Source organism: Cherax quadricarinatus, chromosome 14, assembly GCF_038502225.1.
Source record: "Cherax quadricarinatus isolate ZL_2023a chromosome 14, ASM3850222v1, whole genome shotgun sequence".
In the NCBI taxonomy this organism is placed as follows: Eukaryota; Metazoa; Arthropoda; class Malacostraca; order Decapoda; family Parastacidae; genus Cherax; species Cherax quadricarinatus.
In genome coordinates this window covers 39,876,224-39,894,369 of record NC_091305.1, presented here as the reverse complement: position 1 = coordinate 39,894,369, position 18,146 = coordinate 39,876,224, and the positions used below count along the sequence as shown (strand labels likewise).

At 48.4% G+C, this 18,146-nt stretch overlaps 1 protein-coding gene across 3 annotated transcripts in view; it reads right to left on the bottom strand.

Moving 5' to 3' along the window:
• The window catches only part of LOC128703856 (oxysterol-binding protein-related protein 1), a 648,989-nt gene that overhangs the window by 120,861 nt on the left and 509,982 nt on the right, over positions 1-18,146 (bottom strand). The window lies entirely within an intron of this gene.

Sequence of the window (18,146 nt, the reverse complement as noted above, 5' to 3'; positions counted from 1 at the left end):
GAGTGAGAATAATGTGGGAAAAATTCATCAGACGTTGTTGAGAGAGCAAGTCTGATTAAAATTATGATAGACTGAGTGTCTAAACACACTATTACAGCTCACAGTAGCTTACTGTTGTTCCCCTTGGAGAGCGTGGAAGCTGGCGGTCACAGAGCTCCCTAGACTTGTCCTTATTCCCAAGACACGAAGAGCAAAGGAAAACAGACTATGATTTTGGAAGGAACCGGGGAGAATGAGTACATACTAAGTGTGGTGAAGATGGAGAATATAATAGTCACAATACAGTGACATCAGCAACACTCAAATAACCCGTACATAGGAGGTTGGAACTTAAAAAGACGTTTCGATCCGACTTTGACCATTAACTTGACACACAGTGTCGTGAAGACATAAACATCGAACATAGGGAAAGTCCTCACGTCTGTTTTTGGTTTTAAGAAATTTCTTTGGAGAGATAATTGGCAGTATTATGGACCACCACTCCTTGTGTTGAATGATACACACGGGTTTAGAGCTTCATTATACATTATATAAATAATTCATTTTATTTCCTTACTTTATTATACTCTCGACTTTTGTTATTAATAACAAAAATAAATTTAATCAGTCCTAATGGCTCAATTGGTAGCGTCTTCACCACCCAGGACTACTGGAAACCTTGGGCATGTTTCCTAATACTTGCTGTCCCTGCTCACCTAGCGGTAAGTAGGTACCTGGGTGTTAGCCACCCTACACCTGCTGTCCCTGCTCACCTAGCAGTAAGTACCTAGGTGTTAGGTGACTGGTGCAGGTGGCAGCCTTAGGGATAGAGTTCAAGGAACCCAGCAGAAATAAGCCAGTGTGATGGCTTGGCTTTACAGAGTTATTCTGGGTTATAACTCTCCAGGTTAATAATTCGAATATCTTCTTTGCCAGGAAGTAACATCATCTGACTTCCAATGATTTTAACACGAAAACTTAAAACATCCCCTGTCTAAATTGGAGTCTACATTACCTATCTAAATTATATATATATATATATATATATATATATATTATATATATATATATATATATATATATATATATATATATATATATATATATATATATATATATACAACACAGCTTCCAGGGATCTGGGAGACAGTGAGTGTAGTTCCGTTGTTATAGAAAGGGGACAAACAGGAAGGACATGTCTACCATGCAAGGTAACGGTGGAGATAACAACGGGAGTGGTGGAGATAACAACGGGAGTGGTGGAGATAACAACGGGAGTGGTGGAGATAACAACGGGAGTGGTGGAGATAACAACGGGAGTGGTGGAGATAACAACGGGAGTGGTGGAGATAAGAACGGGAGTGGTGGAGATAACAACGGGAGTGGTGGAGATAACAACGGTGGAGAACGTAGATAGAAATGCTTCTATAAACAATAACCAGAATGGTTTTATTGATGACAAAATCTTGTCTCAGAAACCTGCTGGATCTTTATGAAAAAAATAACAGGAGTGAGACAGAATACAGAGGGATGGGTTAACTGCATATTCCTGGACTGCAAGAAGACAGTCAATACTGTACCTCACAAGACACTGAGGTGGAAGAATTGAGGAGAAGAAAGGAACAACAGAGTACGAGAGTTGATCAAAGACAGAGTTAATCGTGTGAGAATAATCATCAGGATACTAAAGTACAATAAGTGGGGCTCCACCTGACTCAGTACCGGGATCAATACTGTCAACGTCTTAATGGAACAAACAGTCAGGTGTATCCCAGCCAGCAGGTGATGTGAAATTACTGAAGAGAAAAAGGAACGATGATGATCAACTGCATGATTGGTCAGAGATACGGCTACTAGAGTTCACTTCTAGCTGAAATTAAAAAAGAAGACCTTGGGGGTGAGCATAGTACCGAATATATCACCATATACTCCCATTAACATAATTTCCGCAGCTAATGCTCGTTAGGGGAATCTAAGATTAGCCTTCAATAATTTCAGCAAAGATATTTGCGACCCAGTACAGGACGTATGTCAGACCACTCTTGGAGTACGCAGCACCAGCATGGAACCCACACTTCGAAAAACGTTTAAAGAAACTGGAGAAAGTGCAAAGGTTTGCAACAAGGGTAGTCCTAGTGCAAATATGAATGAGCTTTGAAGAGATACAGATGAGTCAAAGGAATGTCAGGAAGTATTTATTCAACCTCATATTGACAATAAAGTAGTAAAGACAGGATCAATACACAGTTTTAAGGTTAGATATGACAGGGTCCACGACGCTAAGAACGAGCCCAGGAGCTAAGGTACACACACACACGCACACACACACACACACACACACACACACACACACACACACACACACACACACACACACACACACACACACACACAGCAGAGGTATGATAAAGCTCACGGCTCAGGGAGAGTGACCTAGTAGCGATCAGTGAAGAGGCGGGGCCAGGAGCTCGGACTCGACCCCCGCAACCTCAACTAGGTGAGTACAACTAGGTGAGTACACACACACACACACACACACACACACACACACACACACAGTGATGTATAACCCACCACAGAACAGCAGGAGGCCAAGGCAAGAGTACGACGAGAGCAATAGAGCGATGGTTGACACACTGGCTAGAGTGGCCAGAAGAGCTCATGCATGCAGGGCAAAGCTCCTGATCATGGGTGACTTTAACCACAAGGAGAGCGATTGGGAGAACTTGGACCCACATGGGGGCCAAGATACATGGAGGGCTAAGATGATGGAGGTGGTACTGGAAAACTTCATGTGCCAACACGTAAGGGACACTACAAGAGAGAGAGGAGAGGATGAACCAGCAAGGCTGGACTTAGTATTCACCTTGAGTAGTGCAGATATCGAGGACATCACATATGAAAGACCCCTTGGGGCCAGTGACCATGTGGTTTTAAGCTTCGAATACACAGTAGAGCTACAATTGGAGGGAGAAGCAGGAAGGCCAGGACGAATGAAGCCAAACTACAAGAAAGGGGACTACACAGGAATGAGGAACTACCTGAACGGGGTTCAGTGGGACAGAGAACTGGCAGGGAAGCCAGTTAATGAGATGATGGAATATGTAGCAACAAAATGCAAGGAGGCTGAGGAGAGGTTTGTACCCAAGGGTAACAGGAATAATGAAAAAGCCAGGATGAGCCCATGGTTTACCCAAAGGTGCAGGGAGGCAAAAACCAAGTGTGCTAGGGAATGGAAGAAATATAGAAGGCAAAGGACCCAGGAGAATAAGGAGAACAGTCGTAGAGCCAGAAACGAATATGCACAGATAAGAAGGGAGGCCCAAAGACAATATGAAAATGACATAGCAGCGAAAGCCAAATCTGACCCGAAACTGTTGTACAGCCACATCAGGAGGAAAACAACAGTCAAGGACCAGGTAATCAGGCTAAGGAAGGAAGGAGGAGAGACAACAAGAAATGACCGTGAAGTATGTGAAGAACTCAACAAGAGATTCAAAGAAGTGTTCACAGAGGAGACAGAAGGGACTCCAGAAAGACGGAGAGGTGGGGCACACCACCAAGTGCTGGACACAGTGCACACAACCGAGGAAGAAGTGAAGAGGCTTCTGAGTGAGCTAGATACCTCAAAGGCAATGGGGCCAGATAACATCTCCCCATGGATATTGAGAGAGGGAGCAGAGGCGCTATGTGTACCCCTGACAACAATATTCAATACATCTATCGAAACAGGGAGATTGCCTGAGGCATGGAAGACAGCAAATGTAGTCCCAATCTTTAAAAAAGGAGACAGACATGAAGCATTAAACTACAGACCAGTGTCACTGACATGTATAGTATGCAAAATCATGGAGAAGATTATCAGGAGAAGAGTGGTGGAACACCTAGAAAGGAACGATCTCATCAACAGCAGCCAACATGGTTTCAGGGACGGGAAATCCTGTGTCACAAACCTACTGGAGTTCTATGACATGGTGACAGCAGTAAGACAAGAGAGAGAGGGGTGGGTGGATTGCATTTTCTTGGACTGCAAGAAGGCGTTTGACACAGTTCCACACAAGAGATTGGTGCAAAAACTGGAGGACCAAGCAGGGATAACAGGGAAGGCACTACAATGGATCAGGGAATACTTGTCAGGAAGACAGCAGCGAGTCATGGTACGTGGCGAGGTGTCAGAGTGGGCACCTGTGACCAGCGGGGTCCCGCAGGGGTCAGTCCTAGGACCAGTGCTGTTTCTGGTATTTGTGAACGACATGACGGAAGGAATAGACTCTGAGGTGTCCCTGTTTGCAGATGACGTGAAGTTGATGAGAAGAATTCACTCGATCGAAGACCAGGCAGAATGTTATTGCTGTTCTTGCTGCTGAACAGCGGTTTAGTGCCGATGAAGGTAGCGTAGGTAGCAATGATACGGCCGTGGACTAGATTGGCTTTAATCGGGTAGGAGTGAGTACACAACGGGCAGTGTGAGGAAGTGACCGCAAGCCAGTCCGTGGAGGGGGAGTACATGTGTACGTCAAGTCGGTCGAGGCGGGAGTGAGAGAGGGTGGACTGTGCGTCCCACCGACCTAGGTAGGCCTACAGAGGGCAGCACTGAATGCCGCGAAATATGAACTAGTCAGAGCAGACGGCTAGGCTGTGTGCTCTGCCAGTACAGGCTGTCTACATTTGCTCGGCCACGCACCTCGCGTCGTCCCGACGCGACAATACTGGTGGGCCCATAGGTATAAAGGAATTACACTAGCTACCCCAGAGAGGGACTGGCTTTCGCTCACTAGTAAATAAAAAATGGACAAAAAAATGCAACAGGCAAAAAAAAACTCTCCCATCCAGGGGAAGAGAAAACTGGTTTGCCGCGCTGTTTCATCGAGTAGAGAGCCGGGAGACGTCAGCACTGGAACTAAAATCTTCTATATACAGGTTGTCCGCAGGGCTGAACATCAGTTGACCACTCGTCTACTAACGTTGTTGCACGCTCACATCTGCAAACAATGACTGACAGTAGCATTTCCTAAGGTGTGACATGTAACTCAGAGGGCAGCACTGCCCTGACCGTAATACAGGCTTTTTTCCTTTAGTTACAAAACACTGGTGCACATACATACAATAATACTATATCCATGGAATTCATTACACTCTGGGTACCCTTCTAAAAGTATTTACATAATTACATGATGTTGTCCACCCTGACTCTATTATCGACTAGCTATACAATGTGTGTGCATTTATACCCATTTCTGCAAGCAAACAATTAGCATAACTAGCGTAGGAGTCGGACAAGTCAGTAGGTACGTCAATGTCACAGAAATGTACTGTTGTCCTGGGTCGCAGGCCATAAGTATGGAGCCTTACTGGGCCGTCTTCCGTACCAGTAGTAGTGGGAGAAGGGATAGACGGTTTGTCCCTAACATTAGTCTGATCGTGGCGTTGCAACGCACGCGCCTCCAGCTCTACTTCGGCCTGCATATGGTCCACATACTTCATGTGATCAAGGTGGGCTTCCTTGATAATTCCCGTAGCAATCTCCCTCACCTCGAACTTATTGCCACGGAGCTGTCGTAGGACACGGTAAGGACCCACAAACTTAGGGACAAGTTTGTGCATACCTGGGGTCTGCACTGGGTTGAGCAACATAACTTTGCAACCTGGTTCCACTTTGCTTTCCTTGGCGCGGGCATTGCGCTCAGACGTGAACCTATCAGTAGCTTTCATAAGGTTCTCTCGTACCCGCTGGAAGACAAGCTGCGTTGTCCTCATCTTTACTACACTGGGGTTATCAGTATCGTAAGTAGGTCTAGGTGGAGTAAACAGAATTTCATATGGTAAGCGCTTGTCATAGCCATACAAAGCAAAATGAGGTGTCTCACCGATCGAGCTGTTGAGGGAGGAATTTAATGTACACTGAACATCTGGGATAGCCTCATCCCATGTAGTACAACTTGGGTTAACGGTTACTCTGAGCACCTCCAGGACTTTGCGATTTGTACGTTCAGCAAGACCATTACTCGCAGGGTGGCGTGGAGCTACTGGCGCTTGATGAATGTTGAATCTGGAGCAAAGATCCTGCATTATGCCATTTATAAACTCAGACCCATTGTCTGACAGAAGGACACGTGGGCAAGTATGACGAAGAACAACATGCTCACGGAAAGCACTAGCGACCGTTTCAGCGGTTTTATCAGGAATGGGTACTAATTCACTGTACCGCGTCAAGTTATCTACCATTACAAGCAGGTGCTTATTTCCCTTCTCCGAGGTCGAGAAGTTCGTCAACAGGTCGACAGAAGTTCTCTCCCAGGGCTCCTTTGTAATGGGATACTTTAGAATGGGGTTAGGACCTGTAATGGTACCCTTGTGCTGTAGGCAGACAACACACTGGTGTACATGCTTGGCAATGTCCGATGCCATCTTAGGCCAGAAATATTTCATTCGTGCCTGTTTGATACTGCGGTCCTTCCCGGGGTGCGCTACACCTGGGACATTGTGGATCAACCTAAGAGTAGCTGGTATCATGGACTCTGGTATCACCAGTTGGTATACGGTTCTGCCGGGGTCCACCAGCTGTGCAACACGGCACAGTACTCCTTGGTTGACCACTAAATCCTTCAGTGGAACGGGAGACTTGACCTGTAAGTCAACGTCCTCCTTGGTAAGGAAACGAAGGACTGGAGACCACACAGGGTCCTGTCGTTGGGCTCTCTCGAGATCCTCAACAGAGAACGAATTGCCGACACTCACGAATGCTATATGTCTCGACAGGGCGTCAGCTACAACATTTTGCTTACCTGGGACATAGCAAATTTCAGGGTTGTAGTCATTGAACGTGAGCGACCACCGAGCATGCTTTCCCGAGAGGTTCTTATTTGCAAAAAGGGCCAATAAGGGTAAATGATCTGTATAAATCTTGATAGGATAATGATAGATGATATCCCGAAAATGACTCAGGGCCCATACAATGGCTAAAGCTTCTAGCTCTGTCACTGAATAATTGACTTCCGCTTTAGTAAGAACACGGCTAGCATAGGCAATAGGCTGTTGCTTACCATTAGATTCCTGTGACAAGACTGCACCGATGCCAACTTTGCTGGCATCAGTCGTCAAGGTAAATGCCTTGGTGAAATCAGGGAATCTAAGGGTTGGGGCTGATGTTAACTTGTTCTTAAGAATGACAAAAGCTCGTTCCTGATCGCACGTCCACTCAAAAGGGGCATCCTTCTTGAGTAAGCGTGTCAGGGGTGCCGCAATGGTGGAGAAACCTGCGATAAAGGTGCGGTAGAAACCCGCCAGGCCTATGAAGGACCGGACTGCATCCGCCGTCATGGGTCTGGGGAATTTCTGCACGGCCGAGATTTTAGACTCGTCCGTCTTTATGCCATTCTGAGTTACTACGTGACCCAGAAATTTTATTTCCTTCCGGAGGAAATGACATTTGGAGAGCTTTACCTTAAGATTTGCCTGAGCTAGCCTGTCCAATACCCTGTCAAGTTTCTCAAGATGTGACGGGACATCTTGCGACATGACTATGAGATCATCCAGGTAGACCATGAGCGTGCCACCTAGGAGGGTACGGAAAATTGTCGTCATCAAACGACTAAACGTGATTGGGCTTCCGCGCAAGCCGAAGGGCATCCTCCTGAACTGGTAATGACCAGTTGGAGTAGAGAAAGCTGTCAACTCTCTACTCTCATCATCGAGGGGGATCTGCCAGAACCCTTGAAGAAGATCAAGAGTTGAAAAGACCTTATTATCGCCGATGTTCTGCAACAGGTCGTTCAGAACTGGCAATGGAAAACGGTCTGGGATGGTACATGCATTCAGTTTCCTGTAATCGATAACAGGACGCCAGGTTCCGTCTTTCTTGGGAACCAGAATAAGGGGAGCATTCCACCGGGAAGTGGACTCCTCAATAACTCCATCACGGAGCATCCGTGTAATGAGTTCTTCGGCGAAGACTCTTTGCGCATGTGGCAGGCGATACACAGGTACATAAATGGGTTTAGTACCTTTGTCAAGCGGAATACGGTGAGAGATCAGTGGGGTCAAACCCATTGACTCACCATCTAGTGCAACTGCAGAACGTGCACGATTGAGAACCTGGAGAAGTTTTGGGACCTCTTCAGGATAGTCTGTCAAAGCTAGATCATCTTCCTGCACTGGCCGGGTGTTGGAAGAGTCAGCAGCAGACTCGCCTGGGAGAACTGCACTCACAAGGAAGTCAGCTGGGGCTTCACCCTCCACTCTCACCGGGAGAGGGAATCTGACAAGGTCGACAAGTGAGGTATTCTTCCGCAGGGGAAATTCTCGACTATGCATGTTGACAACAAGGACTTGCAACTTACCACGTTGCACTGTGTGCAAGGATGGTTCAAGGGAGAGGCCCTTGACTCGGCATGTGTCGTTGTCAACCAGCACATGGTCTCCTTCAAAAGCTCTGCTCACGTACACCGTAACAGGAGTGAGCGAGTTAGCTGACAAAGTGACGTCATACTTTGTACAAGCAGTAACTCTGCTCGCTGATGCCATGACACGAGTCAGACAGTCGCCTGCCGACAGGGATACTGCGGCTTGACAACTGCTGGTCTCTACAACAGCGTCAGAGTTAGAGTGAAGGTTAGACTGGGCGTCCCCAGACTGGGTTTCACTGGTAACTATGCGCTGATGGCCAGGAGGTGATGGGCAACGAGCTCTACTACGAGGTCGATCAGGACGAGAGACCGACCCCGGGGAGAATGTGCTATGGAAACCACCGGTTTCCAACGATTCTAGGCACTGTGCATACTCTGAGACAGAGTAGCACGTAGTGGATCCTAAGCGCACGCCCCAGAAGGGCACATCCACTCCGTTGAATTCCGCTTTCCACTCAGCTGGATCTAAACGGATCCTAAGATCTGCCATGGTTTTGAACCCTATGAGCAGGTCACCATGGAAAACAATACCATCTACGACTAAGAATTTTGCGGACAGCTTGTGACCCTGGACCACAAATTCTAGCGTTGTGCGACCGCGAACCATCAGCGGTTTACCTGAGACTCCTCTCAAGGTCTGAATGGCAGACGGCTCTGTCAACATGGCCGCGTGAAGGCCAATGTCTCGGAAAAAGGTGGAGCGGACAATGTTAACCACCGAACCTGTGTCTAGGAAAAGCTGAACAGGCTTATTGTGGACAGTGGACTCGATGAGCGGTCCACATGGGTTGTCATACCGAACATGAAGGCATGACAGGCCGACGAGGTCCCCGGAGTCACAGCTGCTCGAGGCTCGACACTTGTTGACGAGGCTCGACCTGGAAGGTACGGTACGAGTCTCAGCAACAACGTCAAGACACTCGGTTTCCTCACTGTCGGCAAGCGTATCACTGCCCAGGGCGGCGAATGCATTGCGGACAGGGACGGAATACAGCGACTCCGACAAGGTTACTACTAGGCGCGGACGCGCCTCTTCCCCCGAACTAGTGGAAGGGCTTCTACGAGCATGTGCATTGCGCGACGACTGCTTGCTCCACTCAGCTGTCAGCATACTTCGCAGCTTGTTACACTCATGGGAGGTATGACTGGAAGTATTGTGGTAAACACAGATTCCCTCGCGAGACTGGGCATGGGGACGGTGACGGTTACCTTGATACTGAGCGTGGGGACTGTGACGGTTACTTTGCGGGGACTTAAGTTTGTAACACTCAGATCGGTAGTGCCCACGTTTGCCACAGTTGAAACAAGTCACTACACGCTTAGCGGGTGAGGTTGGGGGTGGTGTCTGCTGGCGACGTTTCGCCCTGGTCCAGGAAGTCGATGACTGCCTTTTTGTATAAGACCGACTGTTGTTACTGTGGTCGCTATTTTTACTTAGGCGCGTATTAGTGGGACTGGGGTTAGAAACTTTGTGGGCTGGCTGTCTGACAGCAGCAGCAAAAGTGACTTCCGGCTGCGACCGCGTGGTCACTGTGGACGGCGCTGGAGGGATGGGTAGGGGATCATCCGCAAAGCGGCAAACCTTGCCTTGCTCGGAAGGCGGCTTGAGCGAGTCGATGGCGTCATATGCACCCAGGACGTCGTGCTGAGGGCCGAGTCCTAGCGCATCAATGGCAGCCCAGAGGTTAGGGGCGGAATCCCTCCGCATGATACCGACAGCCAGCATGGGGATGATGTCTTTAATAGCCATACGGCCATCACCATCCGCCCACTTAGTGGAGTTGACGGCTTCAGTAAAGTCCGTGGCGGCTTGCTCGAAACGGCAAACGCAAGCCAGGGGGCTTTCGTGCCGGTATTGACATTCGGCCAAGACGCTGGTAACGATGTCAATGTAATGGCGTTGGCGACTACGCCGAAAATAACGCCTAAATTCCTCCTTAAGTTCACCCCAAGACTGAATCTTACAAACGCGCTTGAGCTGCACAAAGGCACCTATATCACCCTGGGTGAGATCCACTGCTGCAACAGCAGCACGAATGTACTGTGTATCCGTTGGGCTATCAAATAGAGCCTGAACAGTCGCCTCGACTGACTGCAGCCATGGCTCTAAACTATTTGCACGACCGTCAAAAATAAGGGTCAGGTATTGACGATGAGCCGGCCCACTGGTGGTCGAGGCTTGAGCCACAAGTTGACCAACTGTCGCTGGGGCTTCGATGCCCTGCCGCGTGTTCACGCTGGCTGCGGCACCATTGCTGGCACCAGCAGAATCTGGGGTAACGGCATGGCCACTGCGTGTCTTAGTCATGACGTCAATTGTTGAAATGCAAGTAGGTCACGAGGATGGTAACCAGGTCAGAGCAAGAAATGGTATGCACTGGCTACAATTCAAAACAGAGTCAAAGAGAACTCAGCACCACAGTACTCGGTAAACTGCTTAGTGATAGAAATAATTTGAGCAAAACAACAATAAAAAGGGAAATAGTGGTGCACTCTGAACACAAAAAAAGAGATGTATGCAAGTGAATGTACTACAGGGAAATGCACAAAATGAAGCTAAGGATAGTCAATAATTTCACCAGGAATCTGGCAACAAAATTTATGAAAAGGAGCTGAACTGTAACACTGGTAGCAAAAATTGCACAAAATTAAAATAAATCAGGTACTACACAACACTAAACTGTGCTGCAAGCACAGTTTAAAAAGATTGTGGGTGCTAACAGTTGCAAATTGAAATGCAAAAAAAAAAAAAGGGGTAATTCACTTGCACAAGGGAAGTTGGCACAAAAAGGATATCAGAGTATGGAATAGTGCCAAAACTCACAGAAAAGAAAAAAAAAATACACTGTCCAGAATTGCTATATTGCACACAAAATAAAATTAATAAAAATGCAAATTATTAAATTCAAGAATATGGCAAAGGTTAACTGGTGTTAGCAGGGTGTACACTGGCAAAAAGAAAAAAATTTGCACAATCTCAAGGTCAAAACTAATTAACTTCACAAGGAATTTTGGTAATTAATGGTAAATAAGCAGGTTCCCAAAAATACACTCAATGACTTGGGTATATAAAATAGCAAAATGCAATGCACATAGGTGAATATTCACTGATAAAACATAGAATATATGTAGAGCAAAATAAATGGGGGAACAGAAAAAAAATTTAATGGGCTAGGCACAGATTGTATCACTGCAGGTAGAATATACTAATACTTAAGTACTTGAAGATTACACTTATTAAAAGAAAAAAAAAAAAAAGCTAACAAACAAAACAGTGCAGGGGTGTCAACAATCTGTGGCTAACTTGCAGGTGCAACTAAAAAAAATAACAGCACACAGGAATTACATGAAAACTGTATGTGAGAGGTAAATTGTATAAATGGTTAACACTGAACAATTTAAATCAATAACTGAGGTGCAAGAAGCAGAATAAAAAAAACTGGAATTTAAAATGTAGGAGTGCAAAAATAAATTTACAAAATTTAATAAGCTGTAGGTAAATGGCAAAATGTGCACTGATGACACTGAACAATTTACTGAAGTATGGCTTCAGTAACTAACTGTATTGGTGCAGGACAGTTAAATAATGTCACAAAAAAATTAGGAAATGCTAGGTAAGTCACTGTTTACTTAACTTTGAGTACAGATGGACGAAGGTACGGGTGCTCTAGTAACACTACACGCCTCGTAGCATTTGTATACTGCTATGGGGCTTCAATGTCGTAGAAAAAATTATCAGAATGGACTTGGGAAGAACAGGAAGGACCGGAGTAACTCTGTGGAGGTATAAGATATTAGAAGAACGTGGGTACCCGGCGTGAACCACAGCTGGTGTTGGTTGTTTACACTGGCAAGCGTGTCTGGGCGCGCTGACTGACTGCGGCTTCAGCACACGGAGAACAAAACATTTACTGCACTACTCGAACGTGCTAAAAACAAGCTTAAGTGAAACTTTGAACTGGGACGAGTAAGTTTTACTGTAACAAATCACTGGGGAAAACAGAACTGGTGAAGAACTGGGAATAAAACAGCAAGGGAAAGGGGAAAAAAAAAATTTAAACTGGGCAACACAAAAAAAAAAAACTTCACTGGCTGGAGATACGTAGGCACTGAGTAGTAGACACTATGATGAGTCACGAGCTGCTGTAGACGCTGAACTTTGCTGGCTTAGGGGCTAAGCCAACTGGGTTCCCACGTGGTTAAGCCAGGTAGAACTTCTTGGAGGAACTGGGAAGAACACAACACACATGGACGGCGAGAAGGACGTCTTTGCCTAGCAGATAAGGCTGTATAGAGGGCTGGTGTGTTTACACGCTGATTAGGGTATAAACCAACCCCCAGAGCTGCCTCGTGGTCACTCGTGGAGCCACACGAAGCCAACACCCTAAACGACCTCACCTCTACTTCTTGTAGCTGAGAAGGGCGTAGGGACGCTGTAGGAGGCAGGAGAATGGTGCTGGAGAGTGTTGAAGGGCTGTAGAGAGGGTGATGAGGTGAACACGTGACTGCTACGGCTGGAGATGACGCCGTGATGCCTATGTCCAGATTTTGTGGGAAAAATCTAGGACGAAGATCTATCTCGGGTCCCGTCAAGACGCTGGGAGTAGCAGATAACTCTTTAGGCTAGCAGGTGCGTTGGATGACGACGGATGATGTTGACTGGTGTCGACCGATCCCCTCCACCCTGAAGAGGCTCACAATGCCGCTGAGTCCGCTGTCACCACTGTTATTGCTGTTCTTGCTGCTGAACAGCGGTTTAGTGCCGATGAAGGTAGCGTAGGTAGCAATGATACGGCCGTGGACTAGATTGGCTTTAATCGGGTAGGAGTGAGTACACAACGGGCAGTGTGAGGAAGTGACCGCAAGCCAGTCCGTGGAGGGGGAGTACTTGTGTACGTCAAGTCGGTCGAGGCGGGAGTGAGAGAGGGTGGACTGTGCGTCCCACCGACCTAGGTAGGCCTACAGAGGGCAGCACTGAATGCCGCGAAATATGAACTAGTCAGAGCAGACGGCTAGGCTGTGTGCTCTGCCAGTACAGGCTGTCTACAGCTACATGTCTGGTCCAGCAAATGTCTCCTTGAATTTAACCCCACCAAATGCAAAGTATGGCCAAAGACTGCGAACCTCACTCAATGAAAAAGATCTTAGGGTGAATATAACACCGAGCAAATCTCCTGAGGCGCACATTAACCAGATAACTGCTGCAGCATATGAGCGCCTGGCAAACCTAAGAACATCGTTCCGTTAACTCATTAAGGAATCCTTCAAGACTCTGTTCGCCATGTACGTCAGGCCCATATTGGTGTATGCAGCACCAGTTTCGAACCCACACCTGGTTAAGCACGACAAGAAATTAGAGAAAGTGCCAAGGTTTGCAACAAGACTAGTCCCAAAGCTAAGAGGTATGTCCTACGAAGAAAGGTTATGGGAAATCGGCCTGACAACACTGGAGGACAAGAGGGTCAGGGGAGACATGATAACGACATATAAAATACTGCGCAGAATAGACAAGGTGGACAAAGACAGGATGTTCCAGGGAGGGGACACAGAAACAAGAGGTCACAATTGGAAGTTGAAGACACAGATGAATCAAAGGGATGTTAGGAAGTATTTCTTCAGTCATAGAGTTGTCAGGAAGTGGAATAGCCTAGAAAGTGAAGTAGTGGAGGCGGGAACCATACATAGTTTTAAGACGAGGTTTGATAAAGCTCAAGGAGCAGGGAGAGAGAGGACATAGTAGCAATCTGTGAAGAGGCGGGGTCAGGAGCTATGACTCGACCCCAGCAACCACAAATAGGTGAGTAGAAATAGATGAGTACACACACACACACACACACACTCACCTGCTTAAAGACATAACAGTCTTCAAACTTTGGAGAAAATCCTGAGAAGCTCAATATAAGAAGCTTTCTGTGAGTTCCTATCCCCCAGAGTACCCCAAGAGTACCCCCAGACCCCCAGAGTACCCCCAGACCCCCAGAGTACCCCCAAAGTACCCCCTGAACCTCTCCCTTGCCACACTGCTCCACCTCAGCACTTCTGTATACCTACCAGCTGTAACTGCTGCAGTTACTGCTGTATTCTGGAGAAATTACTCCAGTTTCTGCTGTATTCTGGGGAATTACTGTAGTTACTGCTGTATTATGAAGAAATTTCTCCAGTTTCTGCTGTATTCTAGGGAATTGTTGCAGTTACTGCTGTATTCTGGAGAAATTACTCCAGTTTCTGTTGTATTCTCGGAAATTACTACAATTACTGCTGTATTCTGGGGAAATTACTCCATTTTCGCTGTATTCTGGGGAATTGCTGTAGTTACTGCTGTATTCTGCGGAAATCACTGCAGTTACTGCTGTATTCTGGGGGAATTACGCCAATTTATACTGTATTCTTGGGGAATAAATGCAGTTACTGCTGTACTCTAGGGGAATTACTCCAATTTATGCTATATTCTGGGGGAATTAATGCAGTTACCGCTGTATCCTGGGAGAATTACTCCAGTTCCTGCTGTATTACGGAAGAATTACTCTAATTCTTGCTGTATTTTGAGGAAATACTCCAGTTACTGCTGTATTCTGGGGGAATTCCTGCAGTTACGGCTGTATTCTGGGAAATTGCTGCAGTTACTGCTGTATTCTGGGGAATTACTGCAGTTATTGCTGTACTCTGGGGGAATTACTCCATTTACTGCTGCATTCTGCGGGAATTACTTCTGTTACTGCTGTATGCTGGGGGAATTGCTCCACTTACTGCTGTATTCTGGGGAAATTACTCCAGTTACTGCTGTATTCTGGGGAAATTACTCCAGTTACTGCTGTATTCTGGGGAAATTACTCCAGTTACTGCTGTATTCTAGGGGAATTACTCCAGTTACTGCTGTATTCTGGAGAAATTACTCCAGTTACTGCTGTATTCTGGGGGAATTACTCCAGTTACTGCTGTATTCTGGGGCAATTACTCAATTTACTGTTGTATTTTGGGGGAATTACTACAGTTACTGTTGTATTCTGGGGAAATACTTCACGTTCTGTTGTATTCTGGGGGAACTACTCTTCTTACAGCTGTATTCTGGAGTATTTCTACATTTTCTCTTGTATTCTGGGGCAATTATTCTAGTTACTGTTGTGTTCTGAGTCAGTTACTGTAGTTACTGCTGTATTCTGGGTCAGTTACTGCACTTACTCCTGTATTCTGGGTCAGTTACTGCAGTTACTGCTGTATTCTGGGTCAGTTACTGCAGTTACTGCTGTATTCTGGTTCAGTTACTGCAGTTACTCCTGTATTCTGGGTCAGTTACTGCAGTTACTCCTGTATTCTGGGTCAGTTACTGCAGTTACCCTAGCATTCTGAGTCAGTTACTGCAGTTACTCCTGTATTCTGAGTCAGTTACTGCAGTTACTCCTGTATTCTGAGTCAGTTACTGCAGTTACTCGTGTATTCTGAGTCAGTTACTGTAGTTACTGCTGCATTCTAGGGACTTACTCGGTTGTCTTCTGGGGAAATACATGTTTGTCTCAGAACTTCCTCCAAATTCCTCTTTCCGTCTCAACATTCTGTCTCTCGCAATCTCTGGCACAAAAATAAGCAATTTAACAGTTGTGTGGTTTGTTCTTGATTTATCTGGAGAGTTTCAAGCAAGTAATTACTTTCGATAAAGAATAACAAAACACAATACCATGGCTGGAACAATTCACAAATACCTCCTCACGTTCTACCACTCCCGGCCCCTCCTCTCGTTCTACCACTCCTGCCCCCTCCTCTAGTTCTACCACTCCCGGCCCCTCCTCTCGTTCTACCACTCCCGGCCCCTCCTCTCGTTCTACCACTCCTGGCCCCTCCTCTCGTTCTACCACTTCCGGCCCCTCCTCTCGTTCTACCACTCCCGCCCCCTCCTCTCGTTCTACCACTCCCGGCCCCTCCTCTCGTTCTACCACTTCCGGCCCCTCCTCTCGTTCTACCACTCCCTGCCCCTCCTCTCGTTCTACCACTCCCGGCCCCTCCTCTCGTTCTACCACTCCCGGCACCTCCTCTCGTTCTACCACTCCCGGCCCCTCCTCTCGTTCTACCACTCCCGGCCCCTCCTCTCGTTCTACAACTCCCGGCACCTCCTCTCGTTCTACAACTCCCGGCACCTCCTCTCGTTCTACAACTCCCGGCACCTCCTCTCGTTCTACAACTCCCGGCACCTCCTCTCGTTCTACCACTCCCGGCACCTCCTCTCGTTCTACCACTCCCGGCACCTCCTCTCGTTCTACCACTCCCGGCACCTCCTCTCGTTCTACCACTCCCGGCCCCTCCTCTCGTTCTACCACTCCCGGCACCTCCTCTCGTTCTACCACTCCCGGCCCCTCCTCTCGTTCTACCACTCCTGGCCCCTCCTCTCGTTCAACCACTCCCGGCCCCTCCTCTCGTTCTACCACTCCCGGCCCCTCCTCTCGTTCTACCACTCCCGGCCCCTCCTCTCATTCTACCGCTCCTGGCCCCTCCTCTCGTTCTACCACTCCTGCCCCCTCCTCTCGTTCTACCACTCCCGGAACCTCCTCTCGTTCTACAACTCCAGGCCCCTCCTCTCGTTCTACCACTCCCTGCCCCTCCTCTCGTTCTACCACTCCCGGCCCCTCCTCTCGTTCTACCACTCCTGGCCCCTCCTCTCGTTCAACCACTCCTGCCCCCTCCTCTCGTTCTACCACTCCCGGCACCTCCTCTCGTTCTACAACTCCCGGCCCCTCCTCTCGTTCTACCACTCCCGGCCCCTCCTCTCGTTCTACCACTCCCGGTACCTCCTCTCGTTCTACCACTCCCGGCACCTCCTCTCGTTCTACCACTACTGGCCCCTCCTCTCGTTCTACCACTTCCGGCCCCCCCTCTCGTTCTACCACTCCCGGCCCCTCCTCTCGTTCTACCACTCCTGGCCCCTCCTCTCGTTCTACCACTTCCGGCCCCTCCTCTCGTTCTACCACTCCCGCCCCCTCCTCTCGTTCTACCACTCCCGGCCCCTCCTCTCGTTCTACCACTTCCGGCCCCTCCTCTCGTTCTACCACTCCCTGCCCCTCCTCTCGTTCTACCACTCCCGGCCCCTCCTCTCGTTCTACCACTCCCGGCCCCTCCTCTCGTTCTACCACTCCCGGCCCCTAGTCTCGTTCTACCACTTCCGGCCCCTCCTCTCGTTCTACCACTCCCGGCCCCTCCTCTCGTTCTACCACTCCCTGCCCCTCCTCTCGTTCTACCACTCCCGGCCCCTCCTCTCGTTCTACCACTCCCGGCCCCTCCTCTCGTTCTACCACTCCCGGCCCCTCCTCTCGTTCTACCACTCCCTGCCCCTCCTCTCGTTCTACCACTCCCTGCCCCTCCTCTCGTTCTACCACTCCCGGCCCCTCCTCTCGTTCTACCACTTCCGGCCCCTCCTCTCGTTCTACCACTCCCGGCCCCTCCTCTCGTTCTACCACTTCCGGCCCCTCCTCTCGTTCTACCACTCCCGGCCCCTCCTCTCGTTCTACCACTTCCGGCCCCTCATCTCGTTCTACAACTCCAGGCCCCTCCTCTCGTTCTACCACTCCCTGCCCCTCCTCTCGTTCTACCACTCCCGGCCCCTCCTCTCGTTCTACCACTCCCGGCCCCTCCTCTCGTTCTACCACTTCCGGCCCCTCCTCTCGTTCTACCACTTCCGGCCCATCCTCTCGTTCTACCACTCCCGGCCCCTCCTCTCGTTCTACCACTTCCGGCCCCTCCTCTCGTTCTACCACTCCCGGCCCCTCCTCTCGTTCT